At 40.0% G+C, this 25,136-nt stretch overlaps 1 protein-coding gene and 1 pseudogene across 1 annotated transcript in view; one reads left to right on the top strand and one right to left on the bottom strand.

Moving 5' to 3' along the window:
• Positions 1 to 25,136, top strand: part of COL4A5 (collagen type IV alpha 5 chain) — a 239,547-nt gene that overhangs the window by 27,761 nt on the left and 186,650 nt on the right. The window lies entirely within an intron of this gene.
• Positions 13,993 to 17,954, bottom strand: LOC136317265 (WD repeat domain phosphoinositide-interacting protein 3-like; annotated as a pseudogene).

Genomic DNA, 25,136 nt, shown 5'->3' with positions numbered 1-25,136 from the left:
TCAGTTTTATATCCACCTATGAGTGAAATCATATATTATAGTTCTTATTTTTTTTCTGATTTACTTATTTCACTTAGTATAATGCTTTCCAGGTGTCTCATCATTTCTTATTGCTTATGTTTTTTGTGTTTTTTTTTTCGTTTTTGCAAGAGAGAGAGAGAGAGGGAGGGAGGGACAGACAGATAGGAAGGGAGAGAGGTGGAAGTATCAGTTCTTCATTGCAGCACCTTAGTTGTTTATTGATTGCTTTTATTTTATGTGCCTTGACTGGGGGGGGGGGCTACAGCAGACCCAGTGACCTCGTGCTCAAGCCAGGGACCTTGGGCTCAAGCTGTTGAGCCTTGCTCAAACCAGATGAGCTCACGCTCAAGCTGGCGACCTCTGGGTTTCAAACCTGGGTCCTCTGCGTCCCAGTCCGATGCTCTATCCACTGCATCATCGCCTGGTCAGGCTATATTTTTTGAATAAGTATTTTTTGTTCCTTTGGATATATACCCAGAAGTGGAATTGCTAGGTCATAAGACAGTTTTATTTTCAATTTTTTTTTTGAGGAACATACATACAGTTTTCCACAGTGGCTGCACCAATGAGAATTCACACCAACAGTTCACGAAGGTTATCTTTTCTCCACACCCTCGCCAACACTTATTGCTTATTGATTCTGTATGATGACCATTCTGACAGGTGATACCACATTGTGGATTTAATTTGCATTTTTCTTATGATTGGTGATGTTGAGCATATCTTTATATGTATATTGGTCATTTGTATATCCTCTTTGGAGCAGTGTCTATTTAGGTCTTTTTTCAATTTTTTAGCTGAATTGTATTTATTTATTTTTTGTTGTTGAGATGTATGAGATCTTTATAAATTTGGGATATTAACCCTTTACTGGATGTATCATTGGTGAATATATTCTTTCATTCAGTGGGTTGGCTTTTCATTTTGTTGATAGTTTCCCTTTTTTTTGTGACAGAGAGAGAGAGAGAGAGACAGAGAGGGGCAGAAAGAGACTGACAGGAAGAGAGATGAGAAACATCAATTCTTTTTTAATTTTTTTATATTTTTTTTCTTTTTTTAATGGGGTGGCATTAATAAATCAGGGTACATATGTTCAAAGAAAACATCTCCAGGTTATCTAGAAACTTCAATTTTTTGTTGTGGCTCCTTAGTCCCCATAGTTGTTCATTGATGGCTCTCTCATATGTGCCTTTATTGGGGGGCTACAGCAGAGCAAGTGATCCCTTGCTCAAACCAGTGACCTTACGCTCAAGCCAGTGACTTTAGGCTTCAAGCCAGTGACCTTTGTGCTCTAGCCAGTGACCTTGGGGTCATGTCTATGATCCCATGCTCAAGCTAGAAACCCCAAGCTCAAGCTGGTGAGCCTGAATTCAAGCTGGATGAGCCCCTGCTCAAGCTGGTGACCTTGCGGTTTCAAAGCTGGGCCCTCTGCTTCCCAGTCCGACGTTCGATCCACTGCGCCACCAGCTCATCAGGCTCTTGACAGTTTCCGTTGCTGTCAAAACCTTTTTAGTTTGATGTACATTTATTTGTTTATTTTTCTTCTGTTTCACTTGCCCGAGGGGATATGTCATGAAATATATTACTATGAAGATAGTCTGAGATTTTACTGCTTATGTTTTTTTCTAGGATTTTTATGGTATTGTCTTACATTTAAGTGTTTAATTCATTTGAGTTCATTCTTGTATATGGTGTAAGAATTTGCTCTAGTTTCATTTTTTTGCACATATATTTTATATTTTCCCAACACTATTTTTTTACTACATTGTCTTAATCTTATTGTATGTTCTTATTTCCCTTGTCAAATATTAATTGACCAATATATGCATGAGATTATTTCTGGACTCTGTTTTCTGATTCATTGATCTACCTGTTTTGTTTTGTTTTTATATCAGCACCATGCTACTTTGATTACTATCGTCTTGTAGTATAATTTGGTATCAGGTAGCTTGATTCCCACAATTTTGTTATTCTTTCACAAGATTGCTCTGGAGATTTGGGGTCTTTAATGCTTCATTATCAATTTGGATTATTTGTTCCAGGTCTGTGAAAAATGTCATTGTTGTTTTGATAGGAATTGCACTGAATCTATAGGTTGCTTTGGGTAGAATGGATATTTTAACAATATTAATTCTTCCTATCCATTAGCATGGTATATGCTCCCAGTTATTTGTATCTACTTCAATTTCTTTCTTCAGTGACTTATAACTTTTCTTTTTTAAAGTAGAATTTATTGGGGTGAGATTGGTTTGCAAACCAAACAGGTTTCAAGTATACTATTCAATAAAACAGCATCAGCACACTGCATTCTGCACTCATTGCCTCAAGCAACGTTTCCATTCTCCTCACCGCTTTGCCCACCTACACCTACCTCTCAACCCCCTTTCCCTCTGGCTATCACCACACTGTTGTCTGTGTCTATGTGTTATATATGTGTGTTTATATATTGCGTATTTCCTTGCTGGACCCTTTCACCTTTTTTCAGTCAGCCAACCTCCTTCTCTCTGATAGCTGTAAATCTGTTTTATGAATCATGCTTGTTTCTATTTTGTTCATTGTATTCCACATATATATGAGATCATATGGTATTTGTCTTTCTCTAACAGGTTTATTTCAGTTAGCATAATCTTCCGGTCTATTCATACTGTTGCAAATGGTAAGATTTTTTTTTTTTTTTACAGCTGAGTAAAAAATTACAGTATTCCATTATGTAAATGTACCATGGCTTTTTATCCATTCATCTAGTGATGGACATTTGGTATGTTTCTAGATCTCGGATATTGTATATAATGCTGCAATGAACATAGGGGTACATATATTCTTTCAAATTAGAGTTTCTGGTTTCTTCCAATATATTGGGATCACTGGGTCAAAAAGCAGGTCTCTTCTAGTAAACTCCAAAAAAATTTCATAAAATGAGTTACCTGCTTTTTTATTGGTGGTAATTTTTCTTTAAAGATTTGGAAGAACTCACCAGTGAAACTGATTGTTGACTTTACTTTTTGGTGAGGCTTTGATTTCTGATTTAATTTAATATCTCTACTTGTAAGTATGTTCAGATTCTCTATTTCTTCTTGTGTTAGTTTTTGGTAATTTGTGTGTTTCAAGAATATTTAAATTTTATATATGTTGTCTGTTTTTGGTGTAAAATTACTTATAGTATTTTCTTATAATCTTTATTTTTGTATGGTTTGTAATAATGTTCCAACTTTCATTATTTATTTTAGTTACTTACATTTTTATTTTTTTACTGTAGATAAAAGTTGATTTTCTTGATCTTTTCAAAGAGACAGTTTTTGTTTGCATTGATTTTGTCTGTTATTTGTCTATTCTTTATATCATTTATCTCTACTTTAATCTTTATAATTTACTTCCTTTTGCTAGCTTTGCTCTTTTTCCAGTTTTTCTTTTTTTTTTTTTTGTTTTTTTTGTTTTTTTTGTTTTTTTTTCATTTTTCTGAAGCTGGAAACAGGGAGAGACAGTCAGACAGACTCCCGCATGCGCCCAACCAGGATCCACCCGGCACGCCCACCAGGGGCGGTGCTCTGCCCCCCAGGGGGCGATGCTCTGCCCATCCTGGGCGTCGCCATATTGCGACCAGAGCCACTCTAGCGCCTGAGGCAGAGGCCACAGAGCCATGCCCAGCGCCCGGGCCATCTTTGCTCCAATGGAGCCTTGGCTGCGGGAGGGGAAGAGAGAGACAGAGAGGAAAGCGCGGCGGAGGGGTGGAGAAGCAAATGGGCGCTTCTCCTGTGTGCCCTGGCCGGGAATCGAACCCGGGTCCTCCGCACGCTAGGCCGACGCTCTACCGCTGAGCCAACCGGCCAGGGCCCAGTTTTTCTATAGTGCAAAGTTAGGTTATAGATTTAAAAATCTTTTCCCCCTTTTTAAGGTAGGCAGTTACTGCTATAAATTTCCCTTTTACCACTGACTTTATTGCATCTCATAAGTTTTGATATGTTGTGTTTTCATCTATGTTTTCTAATTTTCTTTGCAGTTTATTCTTTGACATATTGGTTGTTTAACAGTATATTATTTAATTTCCATTTTTTATTTAGTTAGTTTTTCTCCTTTTATTGATTTTTAGCTTCATTCCATTGTGATTGGGGAGGATATTTGTATGATTTCAGTCTTTTTATATTTATTGAGACTTTTTTTCTGGCCTAACATATGTTGTTTTTTAAAAAAACGTTCTATGTGTAGTTGAGAAGTATGTGTGTTACCCTCGTGAACGGAGTGTTCTATTTATGTCTTTAGGATTTAGGATTATGGTGTTGTTCAAGACCTATATTTCTTTATTAATCTTTGTTCTAGATATCTGATCTGTATAGAAAGTTGACTGTTAAAGTCTCCAACTATTATTGCACAACTCTTTAATTATCTCTTCAGTGTGGTCAATATTTTCTTCCTGTATTTGAAGATATGTTGCTTGTTGTGCATGTTTATAATTATTGCAAATTATTAATTGCCAAGACCAGCACAGCAATAGGTGTGCACAAAAGGAAGGCACTGTAGGACTTAAGAAAAAAAAAAAACACACAAGATACAATATACAGAAAAGATGGATACAGCGGACTCTCAGCCTCTAGGACTGAGAGCCCAGATCCCTGCAGCCTTATCGTCTTTATTTGTTTCTTTGCTCATCAAGTAAATTAGTAGAGCCTGGGTTCAGGTGCAGAGAAGGGTAATTAACTAATAGCTTTCAGGTATGTAGGGAAAAGGCCATAGGGATCAGCTGTTTCCTTTAAACAATCTTATCAGTGCTTGAAGGGGCAGCGTCTGCCCCCACAGGACTTGGCATTCCAAAGTCTGCAACAAACACTTGTCTCAGGACAACAGTCTAATTCCCAGCCATTGTCATACAATTAATGAATTCATCCTTTTAAAATATATAATACCCTTCTTTGCCCCTTATGATTGTTTTGCCTTAAAACCTAGTTTGTATGGTATTATTACAACCACCACCCCAGATCTCTTTTGGTCATTATTTGCCTGGGCTGTCTTTCTCTTTTGTTTACCCTTCAATCTATTCGTATCTTTGGATTAATGTGAGTCTCTTGTAGGGAACAAATGATTGTATCCATGATTTCTTATCCTTTCTACTAATCTCTGCCTTTTGACTGGAGGGTTTAATCTGTTTTCATTTAAAATAATAGATAAATGAAAATCAAAACTACAATGAGATACTACCTCACACTTGTTAGATTAGCAATTCAATAATACAGGTAATAACAAGTGCTGGCCTGACCTGTGGTGGCACAGTGGATGGGGCATCGACCTGGAAACACTGAGGTTGCCAGTTCAGAACCCTGGGCTTGCCTGGTCAAGGCATATATGGGAGTTGATGCTACCTGCTCCTCCCCCCTTCTCTCTCTCTCTCTCTCTCTCTCTCTCTCTCTCTCTCTCTCCCCTCTCTATAATGAATAAATAAAGTCTTTAAAAAAATAACAAGTGCTGGAGAGGCTGTGGAGAAAAAGGAGCCCTCATTCACTGTTGGTGGGAATGCAAATTAGTACAACCATTATGGGAAAAAGTATGGTGGTTCCTCAAAATATTAAGAATAGAACTACCATATGATCTAGCAATCCCTCTACTGGGTATATACCCCCCAAAATTTGAAAACATGGGTACGTAAAGACACATGCACCCCCATGTTCATTGCAGCATTGTTCACAGTGACAAAGATATGAAAACAGCTGAAATGCCCTTCAATAGAGGATTGGATAAAGAAGATATGGACCATATATACAATGGAATACTACTCAGCCATGAGAAATGATGACATAGTATCATTTACGACAACATCAATGGTCCTTGATAACATTATACTGAGTGAAATAAGTAAATCAGAGAAAGCTAAGAACTTTATGATTCCATACATAGATAGGACACAAAATTGAGACTCATGGTCCCCAACTTTTTACACAGGGGGCCAGTTCACTGTCCCTCAGACCGTTGGAGGGCCGCCACATACAGTGCTCCTCTCACTGACCACTAATGAAAGAGGTGCCCCTTCCGGAAGTGCGGCAAGGGCCGAATACATGGCCTCAGGGGGCCACATGCGGCCTGTGGACCATAGTTTGGGGATGCCTGCTGGACATAGATAAAGGTGTAGTGGTTACCAGGGGGAGAGGAAAGAAGGAGGGGCTTAAAGAGAAATGAAATAGGGTGACAGAGGATGATTTGACTTTGGGTGATGAGTATACAGCAGGGGTCCCCAAACTTTTTACACAGGGGGCCAGTTCACTGTCCCTCAGACCGGTGGAGGGCCGCCACATACAGTGCTCCTCTCACTGACCAACAATGAAAGAGGTACCCCTTCGGAAGTGCGGCAGGGCCGGATAAATGACCTCAGGGGGCCGCATGTGGCCCGCGGGCCGTAGTTTGGGGACCCCTAGTATACAGCATAATCGACTGTCCAAATGATGTGGAGTTGTTTTCTCTAAATCTGTGTACTCTGGTTGACCAATGTCAGTCTGCTACATTTAATTGTCTAAATAAATAAATAATAAAAAATAATTACTTAAAAAGGACTTCTGCCACTTAGCTCTTTATTTTCTGTATGGATTATACAGTTTTTGCCCCTTATTTTCTCTAATAATCTCTTTTTGTGTATAATTGATTTTTTTTTGGCATTTTACCATTTTGATCCCTCTTCATTTTCTTTTATGTATTTCTTTTCCATATTTCTTTAGTGGTTACCATGGGAATCACTGTTCCTAAAATTTAAGAAAATTTATAGCAATCTGATTTATTTTTTTTATTTTAGATAGGCAGGGAGAGATAGACAGGAACATCAATCTGCTCTTGTATGTGCTCTTACTGGGCAATCGAACAAGAAACCTCCTTGCTCAGGGATGGTACTCCAACCAACAGAGCTACCCAGCCAAGAGATTAACTTTTTTATTTGTTTATTGATAGATACTGACAGAAAAAAAAGAGAGGGGGGGGAGAAAGGGAAGCATTCATTTGTTGTTCTACTCAGCTGTGCATTCATTTGGTTGCTCCCTGTGTATGCTCTGACTGGAGATTGAACCCACAACCTTGTCTTTTCAGTATGATGTTTTTAACTAACTGAGCTAAGTGGTAGGGTCTATAACAATTTATTTATTTATCTTTTTAGGTGAGAGAAGGGGAGATATTGAGGCAGAGTCTCACATGTACCCTTACCAGAATTCACCTGGCAACCCTATTTTGGGCTGATGCTCAAGTACCAAGCTATTTTAAGAACCTGAGGCTGATGCTCTCCAAAGGGGTCATCCTCAGTGTCCAGGGCCATGCTCCAAGCAATCGAGTTGCTGGCTGCTGGAGGGGAACAGGAAGAGAAAGGGGAGAGGGTGGAGGAAAGAAGCAGATAGGAGCAGATGGTCGCTTCTCCTATGTGCCATGACTAAGAATCAAACCCAGGACGTCCATACACTGGACTGACACTCTATCCACTGAGCCACCAGCCAGGGCCACAGTCTGATTTAAATTAATACCATATTGTTTGCATGAGTTACATCTTTATAAAGCATGCTCTTTAACATATATTTATATTATGTTTTTAGTATTTTTTTAAAAATTGTACAGGAAATAAAGTATTACAAAATAAAAATACAATATACTGGATTTTATATGTACCAATATAGCTATCTTTTTTTTTTTTTTGTATTTTTCTGAAGCTGGAAACGGGGAGAGACAGTCAGACAGACTCCCGCATGCGCCCGACCGGGATCCACCCAGCACGCCCACCAGGGGTGATGCTCTGCCCACCAGGGGGCGATGCTGTGCCCCTCTGGGGCATCGCTCTGCCGTGACCAGAGCCACTCTAGCGCCTGGGGCAGAGGCCAAGCAGCCATCCCCAGCGCCCGGGCCATCTTTGCTCCAATGGAGCCTTGGCTGCGGGAGGGGAAGAGAGAGACAGAGAGGAAGGAGGGGGGGGGTGGAGAAGCAAATGGGTGCTTCTCCTGTGTGCCCTGGCCGGGAATCGAACCCGGGTCACCCGCACGCCAGGCCGACGCTCTACCGCTGAGCCAACCGGCCAGGGCCCAATATAGCTATATTTACCAGAGCTGTTGGTTTCTTCAAAAGGCTCTGAGTTACTGTCCAGTGTCCTTTCATTCCATTCTGAAGAAGTACAGTGTGTCCGTAAAGTCATGGTGCACTTTTGATGGTCACAGGAAAGCAACAAAAGATGATAGAAATGTGAAACCTGCACCAAATAAAAGGAAAAGTCTCCTAGTTTCTGTAGGATGAGGTGGCAGCATGTGCGCATGCGCAGATGATGACATAACACCGTGTAAACAGCAGAGCAGCCCACGGCCATGCCAGTCGAGATGTGGACGGTACAGAGGAAAGTTCAGTGTGTTCTGTGGCTCACTAAATTCGAATCCGTGACCAAAGTGCAACGTGAACATCGGCGCGTTTATAATGAAGCGCCACCACATAGTAATAACATTACCCTGTGGGATAAGCAGTTGAAGGAAACTGGCAGTTTGGTGGAGAAACCCCGTTCTGGTAGGCCATCAGTCAGTGACGAGTCTATAGAGGCTATATGGGATAGCTACCTAAGGAGCCCTAAAAAAATCTGTGCATGCGTGTGCTCGACAATTACACCTATGCAAGACTACAGTTCATAAGGTGTTAAAGAAATGTCTCTGTTTTATGGGGTACAAATTGCGGCTGTTGCACGCTATCAAACTGGCGGATAGACCTACACGATGCGCGTTTGCTACAGATATGCTTCATGAGATCGACAATGATGCAAGATTTTTGCAAAAGATTGTGTTTAGCAATGAGGCGACCTTCCATATCTGTGGACATGTTCATCGCCATAACGTCCGAATATGGGCTGCTGAACATCCTCATGCCTATATTGAGTACGAACGTAACACCCCTACAGTGAACGTTTGGTGTGGCTTGATGCATGATAAAGTGATAGGCCCATTTTTTTTTCATGGAGCAGTCTGTGACGGCAAAGTCCTATCTTGTTGGAATTGTATGCAGTGCCACAATTTGCAGAAGGTGTCATCTTTCAACAGAACAGTGCTCCTCCACGCTACACCACCATTGTTCGTGAGTTTCTGGATAGAATATTCCCCCGGCGGTGGATAGGCAAGGGTTCTGTCAAGCCATGGCCACCACAATCCACAGATCTGATGCCCTTAGACCAGGGGTCTCAAACTCGCGGCCCGCTGAACAATTTTGTGCGGCCTGCAGACTAATCCATGGGCTTACTTAATTTTATCCAAAATATTTTGAACTTCGTGGATTAGTCTGCGGGCCGCACAAAATTGTTCCGCGGGCCGCATGCGGCCCGCAGGCCGCGAGTTTGAGACCCCTGCCTTAGACTATTATTTTTGGGGTTATGTGAAGCAACAACATATGTACATTGAATGTATCAATGACATTAATTACTTAAAACAGAGAATCACAGATGTTATTCACTCTGTTATACCAGACGTCCTTACCCGTGTGTGGCAAGAACTTCACTATTGTTTGGATGTGTGTAGGGCAGCAAATGGAGCCCACATCGAACTGTACTGAATAGGTATGAAACTAGGAGAGTTTTCCTATTATTTGGTGCAGATTTCACATTTCTATCGCCTTTTGTTGCTTTCCTGTGACTGGTCAAAGGTACACCATTACTTTATGGACACACTGTACTTTTAACATTTCTTGTACAGCAGGTCTACTGGTAATGAATATCTTCAGATTATGCTCATCTAAGTGTGTCTTAATTTTACTTTGTTTTTGAAGGACAGTTTTTGCCAGGTACAGAATTCTTTGTTTTCAGGGTTTTTTGTTTGGCTTTAGTTTCAATACCTTAACTATGTAATCCCACTGCCTTCTGGTTTCCATGGTTTCTGATGAGACATCAGCTATTACTTTAAAATCCCTTGTTTGTGATGAGTTGCCTCTTTCTTGCAGTTTTGAAGATTCTCTTTTTGTCTTTAACTGTTGACAGTTTGAATAAAATTTGTAGTGACTCATTTTGATGTTATCCTTACTGGTGTTCACTGAACTTCTTGAATGTGTAAATTCATGTATAATCCAATTTGTGATCTTTCATGCTACTCTTTCTTCAAATATCCTTTCTGATTCTTTATTTCATCTTCTGATAATTCTGAAATGTGTATGTTGGTTTGCATGGTGGTGTCCCACAGGTTCCTTAAGATATACTAATTTTTATCCTTTTTCTTTCTGCTGCACAGACTTAATAATTTCAATGTCCTTTCTTAAATTTCACTGATTCTTTTCTCTACCTGCTGATATATGATGTTGAATTCCTCTTTAAGTGTGCTTTTTAGCTCAAGATTTTTATTTGCTCATTTTTATAATTTCTTTGTCTTTGTTGATGGTCTTCTTTTGTCCACATATTGTTTTTCTGGTTTCCTTTAGTTTGTGGTCAATGGTTTTCTTTAGTTCTTTGATCATACTCAACGTAGTTTTTTGCATTTTTTACCTTTTTATTGAATTTATTGGGTGACACTGGTTAACCAAGACAGTTGTTTTAAAGCCCTTGTCTAATTAGGCCCATGTCTAGACTTTCTCAGTGATGACTTCTTCCAATAAAAAACAAAAGTAAAAAGGAGCACAAAGAAAGAAGAAGAAGAAAAATTTCTCTCTTACTTTGTGCATTGTCTCTGTGTAGTGGTGCTTCTTTAACAGGTAGCTAGGCCATTTTTTGTTTGTTTTTTGTGCACATGCACATGAGAGGGAGAGAGAGGGGGCTAGACAGGGAAAAATAGACAGGAAGGGAGAGAGATGAGAAGTGTCAACTCATAGTTGCAGTACCTTAGCTGTTCATAGATTGCTTCCTCATATGTGCCTTGATCCGGGTACTCCAACCGAGCCAGTGACCTCTTGATCAAGCCAATGACCTTTGGGCTCAACCCAGTGACCATGGAGTCATTTCTATGATTCCACACTCAAGCTGGCAACCCTGTGCTCAAGCTGGCAATCTTGGGGTTTTGAACCTGGGTCCTCAGCATCCTAAGCTGACACTCTATCCACTGAGTCACTGCCTGGTCAGGCTAGCCAGGCTATTTGTAACTCTGCTTTAGCTTTCACTTCCTGCTTATTCTGTGGCTGGAGATCAGCTAGTGTGAAACTTAAGATTTTCTCAAGTCTTTTGTAAGCATGGGCAAATGCTTAAAATTTTAAATTCCTTTGTATATGTGCACACTTTCCAATGTATTATTTATCCAAAGAAATTCTTTCCCACTTTTTATCCTCAAGGCTTTGGCACTCTATCCATATGTCTCACCTATAATCTTTTGCCCCAGGATTTTTCTGGTTTTTCATTAACCTTGCAGTGTTTTCCCACAATGGCCACAGCTCTTCTGTCCTGGGTCTTTTCCAAGTTAGGTGAAACAAAGATAAGTGCCTTGCATCAGTTTTTCTGGTAACCCCCAGACATATTGAAACAGACAACTCTTTGTGAACAAAATCTGTTCCACTTCTTCTGGAAACAGGGACAAGAGTCCTGCACTGTGAATGTGGCTGCCTCCTTAAAGACTCCCACTGTGCTGGGGAGGCAGTTGGGTGAGGACTAGCAAAATTGTACAGATGATTTCTATCATTTTTAAGTTGTGCTTTTCTTGATTCAGTATTTGTATTATATTTGTAAACCTTGATTGTTTTCCAGAGTTTAGGCAAATTTAGTTCTGACAGTTCCTGCTTAACTTTTTGATGTTTCTGTGAAGCAACACATGCTTAGAACTTAGTACTCCACCATTTTTACTGATGTCCAACTTAAAAAAATGTGAATAGTTGTTCTTTTAGTGTTTTTTTGGAAAAACAATCCTTTCCCTATTTTATTTTTTAAGTGAGAGGAGGGGAGATAGACAGACTCCCTCATGCGTCCCAAACGAGATCCACTGGCAACTCCTTCTTGTCTTGGGTCTACGCTGAAATCAACTGTGCTATCCTCATTGCCCAGGGCTGATTCCCAAACCAATTGAGCCACTGGCTGTGAAAAGTGAATAGAGAGAAGTGGAAGAGTGAAGGGAAGAGAAGCAGCTGGTAGCTTCTCATGTATACCCTGACTAGGGATTAAACCCGGGATGTCCTTAACACTGGGATGACGCTCTATCCACTGAGCCAATCAGCCAGGGTCTCCTTTCCCTATTGAGTTATCATTTCACTTTGGTTGCAAGTCAATTGACCATATAAGTACAAATCAATTTCTGGACCCTCTATTCTGTTTTGTTGATCTATTTCTCTATCCTTATGCCACTATGAAACTGTCTTGATCCACTGTAGCTTTATAATAAGGCTTGAAATCAGGTAGTGCGTGTTTGTTTTAACCATTTTAACTTTATTGTGTTTCCATACAAATTTTGGAAACAACTTTAAATTTCTGAAAATTTTGCTAGGATTTTGATTGGGATTGCACTTAATCTATCGATCAAGTGACAATAATTGAATATTATACATGTCTATTGTATTTTAATTTTTATTTTTTCTTAGCAATGTCCTATACATTTTAGTATACCAGTTTTGTTATTTCTAATAGTAGCTTTTTATAGGTTCTACAGAATTTTCTATATTGTCCCAATTATGGTGTCTTTTAAAAGAGACAATTTTGTGTTTCTTTTTCCATTTTATATGCCTATTAGTTGTATTTCTTGCCTTGCTGTCCTGGGTAGGAGCTCCGACACAGTATTCAATAGAAGCAGTCACAGAAAAATAGTGAGATCAAGTGATTCTGCCATGTTTCTGTTCCTAGGAGGAAATCATTTAGTCTGTTACCATTAAATGTGATATTACTATAGTGGTTCTCAATGGGTGAGGAATCTTTGCATGCACGAAACGGCTGACAATATCTGGAGGTCTTCTATTTTTTTTTACAACAAAATTAATCATTTTATTTAAAATAAATATTAAAAATAAGTGCAAAATTAAATTTCATGATTAAATATGTATACAAGGAACATGCATATTTTACATTTAAACCACATACAAAGTTAGTTGATTACATGGCAGCAAAATAACTGGCAAAACCGAGAACTTGCTGCTGCAGATTTTTAATGTTTGCAACCTGAAATCAAAACCATAAATTAGGTTTCTTTTTTTTTTCTTTCTGAAGTTGGAAATGGCGAGGCAGTCAGACAGACCGGGATCCACCCAGCATGCCCACCAGGGGGCGATGCTCTGCCCATCTGGGGCGTTTCTCTCTTGCAACCAGAGCCATTCTAGCACCCGAGGCAGAGGCCATAGAGCCATCCTCAGCACCTGGGCCATCTTTTGCTCCAATGGAGCCTTGGCTGCGGGAGGGGAAGAGAGAGGTAGAGAGGAAGGAGAGGGGTGGGGGTGGAGAAGCAGATGGGTGCTTCTCCTGTGTGCCCTGGCCAGGAATCGAACCTGGGACTCCTGCACGCCAGGCCGACGTTCTACCACTGAGCCAACCAGCCAGGGCTTAAATTAGGTTTCTTTAAAGGGAAATTAAAAAAATTAAATATAGATTTCAAGTAGTACTGACAACATTGAACCCACAACTTATTTTAGTTACCTAATGTTTAAAAAATTGTTATGTGCTTTTCACTCTCAAAATGTTAGTGTTCAGTTCTTATAAATGTTGGTGAGAGAAAAAGTTGATGAGACAGGGAAATGGAAATGGCAGGCTAAGCATCCCACTCCACTTTGTTGGATGTCAAATGTTTTACTTCATATCAATTAGGTGATGCTTTCTTCTATGACTAATTTTTAAAGTCTATGCATTACTCCATTTCCTGTACCCAATAGTAAAACTCATTTTTCACTGGGAGTTCCACCAGGAGACCCCAGGCCATGCACAAAATGCCCTACTAACTGGGCAGGACTTACCTTTGCATCAGTTCCAACAGTTCCAACAGAAAGACAGGACGCCAGCATGTGCTTATACACAATCAAGCCACAGGGTTGCAACAGGCACAAAGACCATGATTCAGGACGAACAAGGGCAATGCCCACCTGTGTTCTCTAACACAGCTATGTCTCTTTTTTTCATATTTCGATGGGAGAAACTTCATTTCCCCATTTCAAAAGCAAGCCGCTGGTATTATTCTGTTGGTAACTTCCAGAAACAGCATAGACATCCGGGATGCACTCCCCTTTGAGGTTGAACAAGAATTTGTAGTAGCTTCTCTCTGCACAAAATGCAATGACAGCATTTGGTTTTGTTCCAAAGGTACAAATGTATGGAGAGCTCGAGGGAACATGAAACTTGGAAAAACTCCACTTGGAGCTGAAAATTTTTGAAAGAAAACTGGCTGATGCCAAACTAGACTGTTTATTTCTTTTAAGATTTTATTTTAAATTTAAGTGGGAGGAGGGGAGATAGACTTCCACATGAGCCCTGACCCAAGGGGCAACCCTCATCTAGGGCTGATGCTGCAATCGAGCTATTTTTAGTTCCTAAGGCTGAGGCTCCACAGAGCCATCCTCAGCGCCTGGGGCCAATGTGCTCTAATCAATCCAGTCTTGGCTGCAGGAGGGGAAGAGAGAGAGAAGGCGGGGGGGGGGGGGGTAGAATGAAGCAAATGATCACTTCTCCTGTTTGCCCTGATAGGAATGAAACCTGAGCCTTCCACCACATGCCGGTCGATTCTCTAATCCTGAGCCAACCAGCCAGAGCTCGTTTTGGATTTTCCGACCTGGGCCTGTTCACCCCTTCTTAGGCAACCTGGTAGTCCTCTGCTCCCGAGAGGTCACCATATTGATGCTGAACTTAGTGCAGACACCCGATCGGCATAGCGCACTACAACCCAGAATTCCTGGGCTCAAGCCATCCTCCCACCTCAGATTCCCTAGTAGCTGAGGCTACAGGCGCGCACTGCCATGTTGGGCTCTTCTTGGATTTTCAACAGCAAAAATGTGCACTGTGCCATGGTCACTTGGACATGTAGATGGTATGCTTTCTTATTGATGTTAATACAATAAATATCAGCCTGACCTGTGGTGGCGCAGTGAATAAAGCATCGACCTGGAAATGCTGAGGTCGCCAGTTCGAAACCCTGGGCTTGCCTGGTCAAGGCACATACGGGGGTTGATGCTTCCAGCTCCTCCCCCCTTCTCTCTACCTCTCTCTCTCCTCTCTAAAAATGAATAAATAAAAAATAAAATTATTAAAAAAAATAAAAAAATACAATAAATATCAGCTGCTTGAGATCCTCTTCATAGTTCCTGGATTACATAAATGCCCTGATGAATATCAAATATTCTTATAAAAGTCACTTTTTCAGACATGGTTGCAATTCCTGTTCCCTGCAGGTTGAGAGCAATGCAGGTCAGAAAACCCTTGTGAGCAAGGATGTCCACGGGTGCTTCTCAGTGCTGGTCAGTTTCACGAGCTGCAGGTGGCCTGTGTGTGCCCGGGAAGGCTAGGAGGGAGGTGTTTCTATTTGGACACAGGGCACAGAGGCCTTGAGGGTTAAAGTTGTGCAGTTGGTGGAGATTGTGTGTGAATGTAAACACCTTAACCATGGCCCTACCCAGTTGGCTTCATGGTAGAGCATTGGCCCGACGTGTGGAGGTCCCGGATTCAATTCCTGGTCAGGGTACACAGAAGCACCCATCTGCTTCTCCACCCTTTCCCTTCTCCTTTCTCTCTATCTCTTCTCCTCCTGTAGCCAAGGCTCCACTGGAGCAAAGTTGGCCCAGGAGCTGAGGGTGGCTCCACGGCCTCCACCTCAGGTGCTAGAATGGCAATGGAGCAATGCCCCAAATGGGCAGAGCATCGCCCCCTAGTGGGCTTGCTAAGTGGATTCCAGTCAGGTGCATGCAGGAGTCTGTCTGCCTCACTGGATTTCACTTCAGCAAAATACAAAAATAAATAAATAAAAACAAATAAGTAAATAAGCACCTTAATCATAGAGTCCCAAACAACCACAATTCTTTGTCGCCAAAATTTAACCACCTTGACTTGTGTAAAAAATTCTACTTCAGTAACTGTCTTCTTTTTCAAGTCGGCCCAGGTCATCATTTTTTGAGAGAGTATTGTGGCTTTTCCCCACTATCAGCTAATGCTAAATACTTGCCTCAGAATAACATTTCAACATGGCACTGCTGCGGAGGGTTCACTGCTTTTCAATGCCCCTAATGCTGGGGAGTTGGGCGCTGCGTCCTGTCAGGCCTCCGCGGAGATCACTGCAGCAGAAAGCCAGTGGCGCACGTGAGCCTACTGCCTGTGCGCCGCGGCAGCTCTGGGTGCACTCTTGGTTATTAGTTGGGGGCTGTTACTGGCATCTAATAAGTAGCGGTCAGAGATGCTGCTAAACGTCCTATAATGCACAGGACCCTCACTCCCTGGTCTGTGCAACAAGGAATCATCTAAACTAAAATGTCAAGACTGCTACTGCTGAGAAAATCTGTTAGCTCTGGATTTTAAGGGATGCCCTTTATCAGGTCAAGAAGTAAACTTTTATTCTTAGTTTGCTGAGAGTTTTAATCAAAAATGACTACTAAATTTTTGTCAATTTTTTTCCTGCATATGCAGAGATGACTGTATTGTATTTTCTTCTTAACACTATTGATATAGTGGATTAATGCCTTAATTCATCACTGTTGCAAGATTACCTTTCCTAAGGGAAGGAAAGGGTCTGATTAGGCCAATTGTCTCAATTTTCTTTGTTGGGGTGAATGGAAAGGACCCACGTAACATATTACCTCATTGTTAGTTAACAGAAAATTCCAGACTGACTACGATTACATTCCTGAAGAAGGTTGAAGCTGCAATTAGGTTAAGTATTAAGCTTAAGTGTGGTTTCATGGGATTTAGCACAAGTGGCTCCATTTTAGGCCTATGGTTTTCTTTTTTCTTTTTTTCTTTTTTTGTATTTTTTCTGAAGCTGGAAACGGAGAGACAGTCAGACAGACTCCCGCATGCGCCCGACCGGGATCCACCCGGCACGCCCACCAGGGGCAACGCTCTGCCCACCAAGGGCGATGCTCTGCCCCTCCGAGGCGTCACAACGCTCTGTTGCGACCAGAGCCACTCTAGCGCCTGAGGCAGAGGCCAAGGAGCCATCCCCAGTGCCCAGGCCATCTTTGCTCCAATGGAGCCTCGGCTGCTGGAGGGGAAGAGAGAGACAGAGAGGAAGGAGAGGGGGAGAGGTGGAGAAGCAGATGGGCGCTTCTCCTGTGTGCCCTGGCCGGGAATCGAACCTGGGACTTCTGCATGCCAGGCCGACGCTCTACCACTGGGCCAACCGGCCAGGGCCTGGTTTTCTTTTTAATAATTCCTCTCTTTTGATCAAACTATCAGCCTGACTGAGAGATATGATCAAAATTTAAGGCATTAGCACCACTGTCAACTCCCACTCTGTAGTTCTCACAGCTTTCATTAGCTCTCTTTATTGTATTCACAGGCCAAGATGCTTTTGCTTGATCCCTGTGATTCTTTCAGATCACAGCGTTGGTCTCACAATCTTTAAATTGGTCATTTTCTTCAGTCCCCTTCTGGCATTCCAATCTTAGTGAGATCATTTGCTTGGTGGTTAATGGCTACTAACACATATGAAAAGCTTTTGAAAATACAGTGCACTAAGGAGATTATTTATAACTATAAACAGGATCATTCCCAATGTTTGGAGTGCATTTCAGAACCATAGTTCCTAACACCAAACCAATCAAAGAAAGATCCCATTGAAAGAGTCACCCTTTTAAACCAAGTGGCTTGCTCAATGATCTTATGTAACTGAGTTTCAGCATCCTTGGAAGTGTTAATCCAGGTAAGGCAGGTGGTGTTGGCCACAGTACATACACCTCTTTGCTTAGCTAAAAGATAATCAAGGACTACACTTTTGTCAAGAACAACTTAGGCTAACCTGACTAGGTGGTGGCACAGTGGATAGAGTGTTGTCTTGGGAAGCTGAGGATCCAAGTTCAAAACACCGAGGTGCCAGCTTGAGCGTGAGCTCATCCGGGTTTAGCGTGGGATCACTAGCTTGAGTGTGGATCATATACATCACCCGTGGTCGCTGTCTGGAGCAAGGGGTCGCTGGCTCAGCTGGAGCCCCTCGGTCAAAACACATATTAGAAAGTAATCAATGAACAACTAAGGTACCACAATTATGAGTTGACATTTCTCATCTGTCTCTGTCTGACCCCCAACCTCCACTTAAAAAAAAAAAAAGAAAAAGAACAACTTAGGCTAGAGTGTCTAAGAATTTTTATTGAATGCTATTGCATTAACAGAAAATTATGTAATATTTTCAAAAACTTAAGAAATGTTCCTGATTATAGGCTCATTTGTATTTACTTCTGCACAGGGCAGTATTTACATACCAAAGGAAGCAAATTCTAAATCATGAAAAACCATCTGGTCCTTTCTAACTTGAAAATGTAAAATCAGGAGAATTGAACAACAAGATATCTCCTTTCCTTTGTGAATAGTGAAAGGCACAGTTGGATAACCTAAATCATTTTCTGGTTATACACTAAACCTTTAGGCATTCATAGGCCCAAGGAGAATGATAACTACCACTGACAAAGATAAATTCTTTCAGGCGTAAACTACTTCCACTAAGGTGGCACTGTCAATGGCCAGATGGGAATTTTTTTTTTTTTTTAATTTTTTTTACTTATTTACTTTTTTTTAGATTTTATTTATTTACTTTTATTAGAGAGAGAGGGGAGAGAGAGAGAGAAAGGGGGAGGAGCAGGAAGCATCAACTCCCATATGTGCCTTGACCAGGCAAGCCCAGGGTTTTGAACCGACAACCTCAGCATTTCCAGGGCGACGCTTTATCCACTGCGCCACCACAGGTCAGGCCCAGATGGGAATTTTTTATGACAAATCCTGAGTCTGAAGGTTTACCCCACTTAGCAATGGCCTGGAAGGTACAGATGATGGCTTTATCTTTCCAGGCCAATGCCAGTGAAAAGAAAGAAAAGAAGAAAGTGTTTTTATGTTGTAGTTGAAGTATGAGGTCTTGATTCAGCATTAGTTGGAAGTAGTATCCATTAAAGTCAACTACTCTTCTTAATTGTCAATCTGATTTCTATGTCTTCAGCATATGTCAGGTCAAGGCTTCTTTAACTTCAAACTGTATTTAAGGCTCAGTGCCTTCTATATTTGTAGCATTGTCAATAGTCAGGAATACATGACAAGGTATTTTCCAATGGGGCTTACGGGTGTCTTCCTCTGGTGATGCTTCCAAAATACTCAGTCACCAGGCTCTAGGTTTTGACCAACAAATCCCTTAAATTGGGATATGGTAAAGCTTCTTTACCTTATTAATGTTAAACTTGAGCATAAAACATTAATGACTTATAGTAACTGGCATACTAGCATGAAAAAAAATGGATCAACAGAAAATTGTATACCAATAAACATTGGTTTACTGGCTACAGTCTTGTGTGGCATGTGTTTACGTTTCCCAAAGGACATATTGTGAACAGTAGTTTCAGCAAGTTTAGGAATTTCTGGTTTGAGTATCCCATTAATTCTCTCATCTTTGCCTGATGATTAAAGATGTTAAGGACAGTGATGATTCCAAAAGTTTGCAAGGGTTAAAGCTTGTATAAGTTGTCAAGTGAAGTGGGTTCCTTGAGTACTGGAGATTGTGGAAGGTACACCCTTAGTGGGAAACACATTTTCTAAGAGTTTATTTCCCTCTGGGAGGTCATGAGACTTGAGCAGAGGAAGGCTTCAACCTGTGTGGAACATATGGATAACCCACATTAAGTAGCAGTCGAATGGAGTCCAGCTGCAGGAGTTCAAAAGGTCCAGAGGGATGAGATCTGTGACCTCTGGAGACAAAAATAGTTTTTTTCAGGATTATGGACCTGACTGGTTCGAGATTGCTGGTAGACCTTTTTTGGACAGTTTTATAGATGTCTCCATACTAATATCAATTCATAATTTGAGTCATCTTGAATGAACTATAGTGGCTGAAGAAATACAAATACTGAAAAATGGGCTTTGCCAGGAGCTTGGGAGAACCAAATAGCCATGTTGGGTTTCCCGTTGTCCCACCTCTTTCTTTAATTTACAGCCATTGTTTATCCATCTTAATTTCTCTGACTCAGAAGTTGACATGTTGGCATTTAAGAAGGCGAAAATCTGGCAATGAGAGATTATTATTATTATTTTGCAGAAGCAGGATATAATTAATTCACATCTGCTTCAGTTTATACAGATTCTGTTGCTGCCTTTGCATGAAAATCAGCTAGAGCATTTCCCTCAGAATCAAAATCAGTCCTTTAAGTGTGAGCTTTGATCTTGATGACAACAATTACAGAAGGTAAGAGAATTGCAGTAAGAAAATAATTTACTGCCTGACCTGTGATGGCGCAGTGGATAAAGCGAATTGACCTGGTACACTGAGGTCGCCGGTTTGAAACCCTGGGCTTGCCTGGTCAAAGCACATATGGGAATTGATTTTTTCTGCTTCTCTCTCTCTCTCTCTCTCTCTCTCTCTTTCTCTCTCTCTCTCAAATGAATAAATAAAGTGTGAAAAAATTTTTTTAAAAAGAAAATCATTTGCTTGTTGCCCATTTTTGGTTGGGGTCCCAGAGGACTTAAGAAACCCCTTTGTTTACATAATATCCCAGAAACATGGACAATCCTAAAGACATACCTGCTATCAGTATAAATATTTATACTTGTCCTTCTGATAAGTAACATTCTGGTGTAAGGGAGGGGAGCTTTGTTGGGCTGATTAAGTTTGTGGAAGGTTTCCTATTTTGAGTAAGTCATACTGGGTATTAATAGCAAAACTAGCTGGAAACTTCCCTTTTCCGTTTCTGCAGTATGACACATCAACAAGGAAGATTAGATCAGAATTAGTGGAAAGAGTGTCTAGTAAATCAGGATGCAGTGTCACAAAATGGGACATTTATAACCTCAGTCATGGTGCTAGCTTTTGTCAAGAGATGTAATAATGTAGCAAGGTTAAGGATGTTGCAGTGACTAAGAAAGATCTCATAGGAAGTTAGTCTACTTGAAGATAAATGTTGAGTCAATTCAGAGTTAAGATGACTTTGGACAGCATGTGCAGTTTACAAATAAATACCATTTGCCAGGGTTAAATCTTCTGAAGTTTTCACTAACTTTGTAGCTGCAGTTATAGCCTTAAACAGCTGGGATAAACACAAGCAAATGAATCAAATTGAATGCTACAATAGGCAACAGCCATATGTTTAATACCATGTTCTTCTGTGAGCATTCCAAGGGCTTGATTATTTTCTTCATGCACAAATAAAGGCTAAGGTTTTAAATAGTTAGACAACCCTGAAATGGGTGGTTCTTGCAGTGATTGCAGACAGGGACAGACAGGAAGGATGAGAAGCATCAACTCATATTTGTGGTACTTATAGTTATTCATTGACTGCTTTCTAATATGTGCCTTGACTGAGGGGCTCCAGCTGAGCCAGTGACTCCTTGCTCCAGCCAGTGACCTTGGGCTTCAAGCCAGGGACCTTGGGCTCAAGCCAGCCACTTTGGGGTCATATCTATGATCCCACAATCAAGCCAACCATCTCTGTGTTTTGAACCTGGGTACTCAGTGTCCAAGGCCAACGCTCTATCCACTGCACCACGGCCTGGTCAGGCAAGTCTTATAAGAGCCTTCTTGTGTTTTATCTTCCTAAGGAGTGGTTTAGGGATTAAAATTTTAGTAATTTTATTGAGTGGAGAAGCTTATAGAGGTAAATTAGGAACTCATAGTCTGCAATAATCAGCCAAGCCTGGAAATCTACAAAGCTGTCACTTAGTTGTGGGTTTAGGAAATTCCTGACTTAGTTTAATTCTTTTTGGAGACAGCTAAATTCCTTCAGAGCTTACATCATGTCTTAAGTAAGGAGCAGTATCTAAAGATAATTGTAATTTTTCCTTACATACAGACTTTGTTTTCATTTTCAGCTATCTGTTGCAGCCAATAAATGGATTCTTTTATGAACAGTTCTTTGGTAACTGAACAGAGCAAGAGGTGATCTACCTATTGTAAAAGGGTCAATTTCCCCCCTGGAGGGTGATTAAATCTTGGTGAAATACTTGGGAGAAATCAGAAGGGGCCTCAGTGAACTTTTGCCTCAAACCAGGTCAGGTATGTTGCTGATTGTTAAATTAGCCAATAGGAATAATGTCTTTCTAGATCTCCACATCTTTAAGCTAAAAACTCCATTTAATGTTGAGTTTTAGCTGTTTTTTATATATTGTGGAAACCAGTCTGTGTGTGTGTGTGTGTGTGTGTGTGTGTGTGTATATATATATATATATATGTTTTGCAAAAGTTTTATTCCAGTCTCTTGCTTGCCTATTCATTTTCCTTTTTTAATTATTAAAATATATTTTCAATTACAGTCTACAGTTAATATATTTTGTATTAGTTTTAGGTTCACAGCATAGTGATTAGTCAGTGGTGTTGTTTGATGAGCGGAATTTTTCATTTTGATTAAATCTAATTTATATTTGTACTTCTATATCTTGTCTAACAAATTGTTTCCTATACTAAGGTCACAAAGATATTTCCAATTTTTTTTCTAGGAGCTTAAGAATATTATTTTTTATATTTAGGGAAATTATTGATATTGAAATAATTTTAACATGATGTGAGATAGGGCCTGGCATTTCTTTACAAAATATGAGTATTTTCTTGTTTCATCAAAATTTATTGGAGGCATTTCTTTTTCGTAGTGAACTTTCAACATTTTTGGAAAACATTTGACTTTATTTGTTGTGTGTGTCTAATTTTGGATTCTTTATTTCACTGATCTATTCGTTAACTAATATCACACTGTCTTGTTGTGGTAGCATTATAGTGAGTGAGTCTTCAAATCGGGTAGAACTAAGTCTTAATACCTTTTTTCACTTTTGATTATTATTTTGTATAGTTTATATCCTTTGAATTTCCATATAACTATTAAAATCAGTGTGTCCATTTCTACAACAAATTTTGGGAAAATTGGTAACAATCTTTAGACTCAAGCCTGACCAGGTGGTGGTATAGTGGACAGAGTGTTGACTTGGAGTGCCAAGGACCCAAGTTCAAAACCCTGAGGTTGCTGGCTTGAGCACAGGTTCACTGGTTTGAGCATGGGTATCATAGATATGACCCCATGATTGCTGGCTTGATCCCAAAGGTCACTGGTTTGAAGCCTGAGGTCACTAGCTTGAGCAATGGGTCACTGGTAACCCCCCCCCCTTTCAGGCATGTATGAGAAGCAGCCAGTGAACAAATAAAGTGCTGCAGTTATGAGTTGATGCTTATTTTTTATCCCTTTCCCTTGTCTGTTTCTGCCTTTGTCTCTCTCACTCTATCTCGTGTGCAAAAAAACAAAACTATATTTAGACTCAAATACATAAAGTAGCATATATCTCCATTTATTTAAGAATTTTTTAAATTTTTTCTAATCAATATTTATTATTTTCATTATATATGTCTTGCACTCTCATTAATTTATGATTTTATTTATTTCCTTATTTATTTTTTTATTAAGTGAGAGGTGGGGAGGCAGATAGACAGGCTTCTGCATGTGCCTCAATCAGAATCCACACTTCAAGCCCCTTAAGGGGGTGATTCTCTGCCCATCTGGGGCTGCTGCTCCATTGCTCGGCAACCAAGTTATTTCAGCACCTGAGGCAGGGGCCATGGAAGCCATCCTCAGTGCCCGGGGAAAATAAGCTCATACCATTTGAGCTATGGCTTCAGGAGGGGAAGAGAGAGAGTGAAAGAGAGAGAGAAGAGGGAGGGTTGGATATGCAGATGGTCACTTCTCCTGTGTGCCTTGACCAGGAATTTCCACATGCCAGGCTGATGCTCTACACCTAAGCCAACAGAACAGGGCCTAATTTATTATTTTAGATATTATTATAAATGGTATTATTTATTTTTTAATTTTATAATTAGCTGATTAATATTATTTAATATAATTTTTATACTGTGATATTACAAAATTCACTTATTTAGACTTCATAGTTTTAAAGATAACTTGGAATTTTCTACATTAACAATCATACCATCTTCAAATGAAAACCATTTTATTTTCCTTTTCCAATCATTTTACCTTTTATTTCATTTTTATTGCAGTTGCTAGGCACAATGGCACAATGTTCAATAGAAGTAATGAGAGGATCCTTATGTTTATCCCCAAACATAGGGAGAAAACTCTTCAACATTTCATTATTAAATATAATGTTAGTTGCATGGGTTTTTACACACAAACTATTATGTTGAGGAATTCCCTTCTATTTTTGGAGACAATTTTTATTATGAATAATTTTGAATTTTGTTTAATGGAAATGTAATTTTACTCCTTAAATCTGCTAATGAATAGGGTTGTATTTATTGATCTTTGATTGATAAACAAATCTCGCATTTTGGGAAATTAAACACTATTTGACCAAGATATAATATTGTACACACACACAGATACTATATTTAATTTGGTAGTATTTTATTAACTACTTTTGCATATGTGTTCTTGAGTGATTTTTCTGTATGCTGTAGTCCCCCTTATTCATGAAGGATATATTCCAGGGTCTCCATGGGATGCCTGAAACCACAGATAGTACGAAATCCCATAAATACTATATTTTTCTTATATAACATACCAATGCTGTACTTTAATGTATAAATTAGGCACAGTAAGAGATTAACAACAATAACAGTAAAATAGAACAGTTTTAGCAATATGCTGTAATAAAAGTTATGTGAATCTGGTTCACTCTCTCTTTCTTTTTTTTAAATAATTTTATTTTTTTAATGGGGCGACATCAATAAATCAGGATACATATATTCAAAGATAACATGTCCAGGTTATCTTGTCGTTCAATTATGTTGCATACCCATCACCCAAAGTCAGATTGTCCTCTGTCACCTTCTATCTAGTTTTCTTTGTGCCCCTCCCCCTCCCCCTTTCCCTCTCCCTCTCCCTCCTCCCCCCGTAACCACCACACTCTTGTGTCTTTCTCTTTCAATATCTTAATGTAATGTCACCTTCTTGTGAATAAGAGAGATGATAAAATGACTTAAGTAGAGAATTTGTACCTTTTCACTTAAAAGGAGCACATTAAGGCTTCTCTTGGGCATATCCAAATTGTCAGCATCATTATTACTCTTGCATTTCAGGGCCATTATTAAGTAAAATTAGGGTTACTTGATTACTTGAACACAAGCACTGCTATACTGACAGTGAGTCTGATA

This window comes from Saccopteryx bilineata, chromosome X (genome assembly GCF_036850765.1).
Source record: "Saccopteryx bilineata isolate mSacBil1 chromosome X, mSacBil1_pri_phased_curated, whole genome shotgun sequence".
Classification (NCBI taxonomy): Eukaryota; Metazoa; Chordata; class Mammalia; order Chiroptera; family Emballonuridae; genus Saccopteryx; species Saccopteryx bilineata.
Note: the sequence above shows the minus strand (reverse complement) of the source record. Positions and strands in the feature narration are given on the sequence as shown.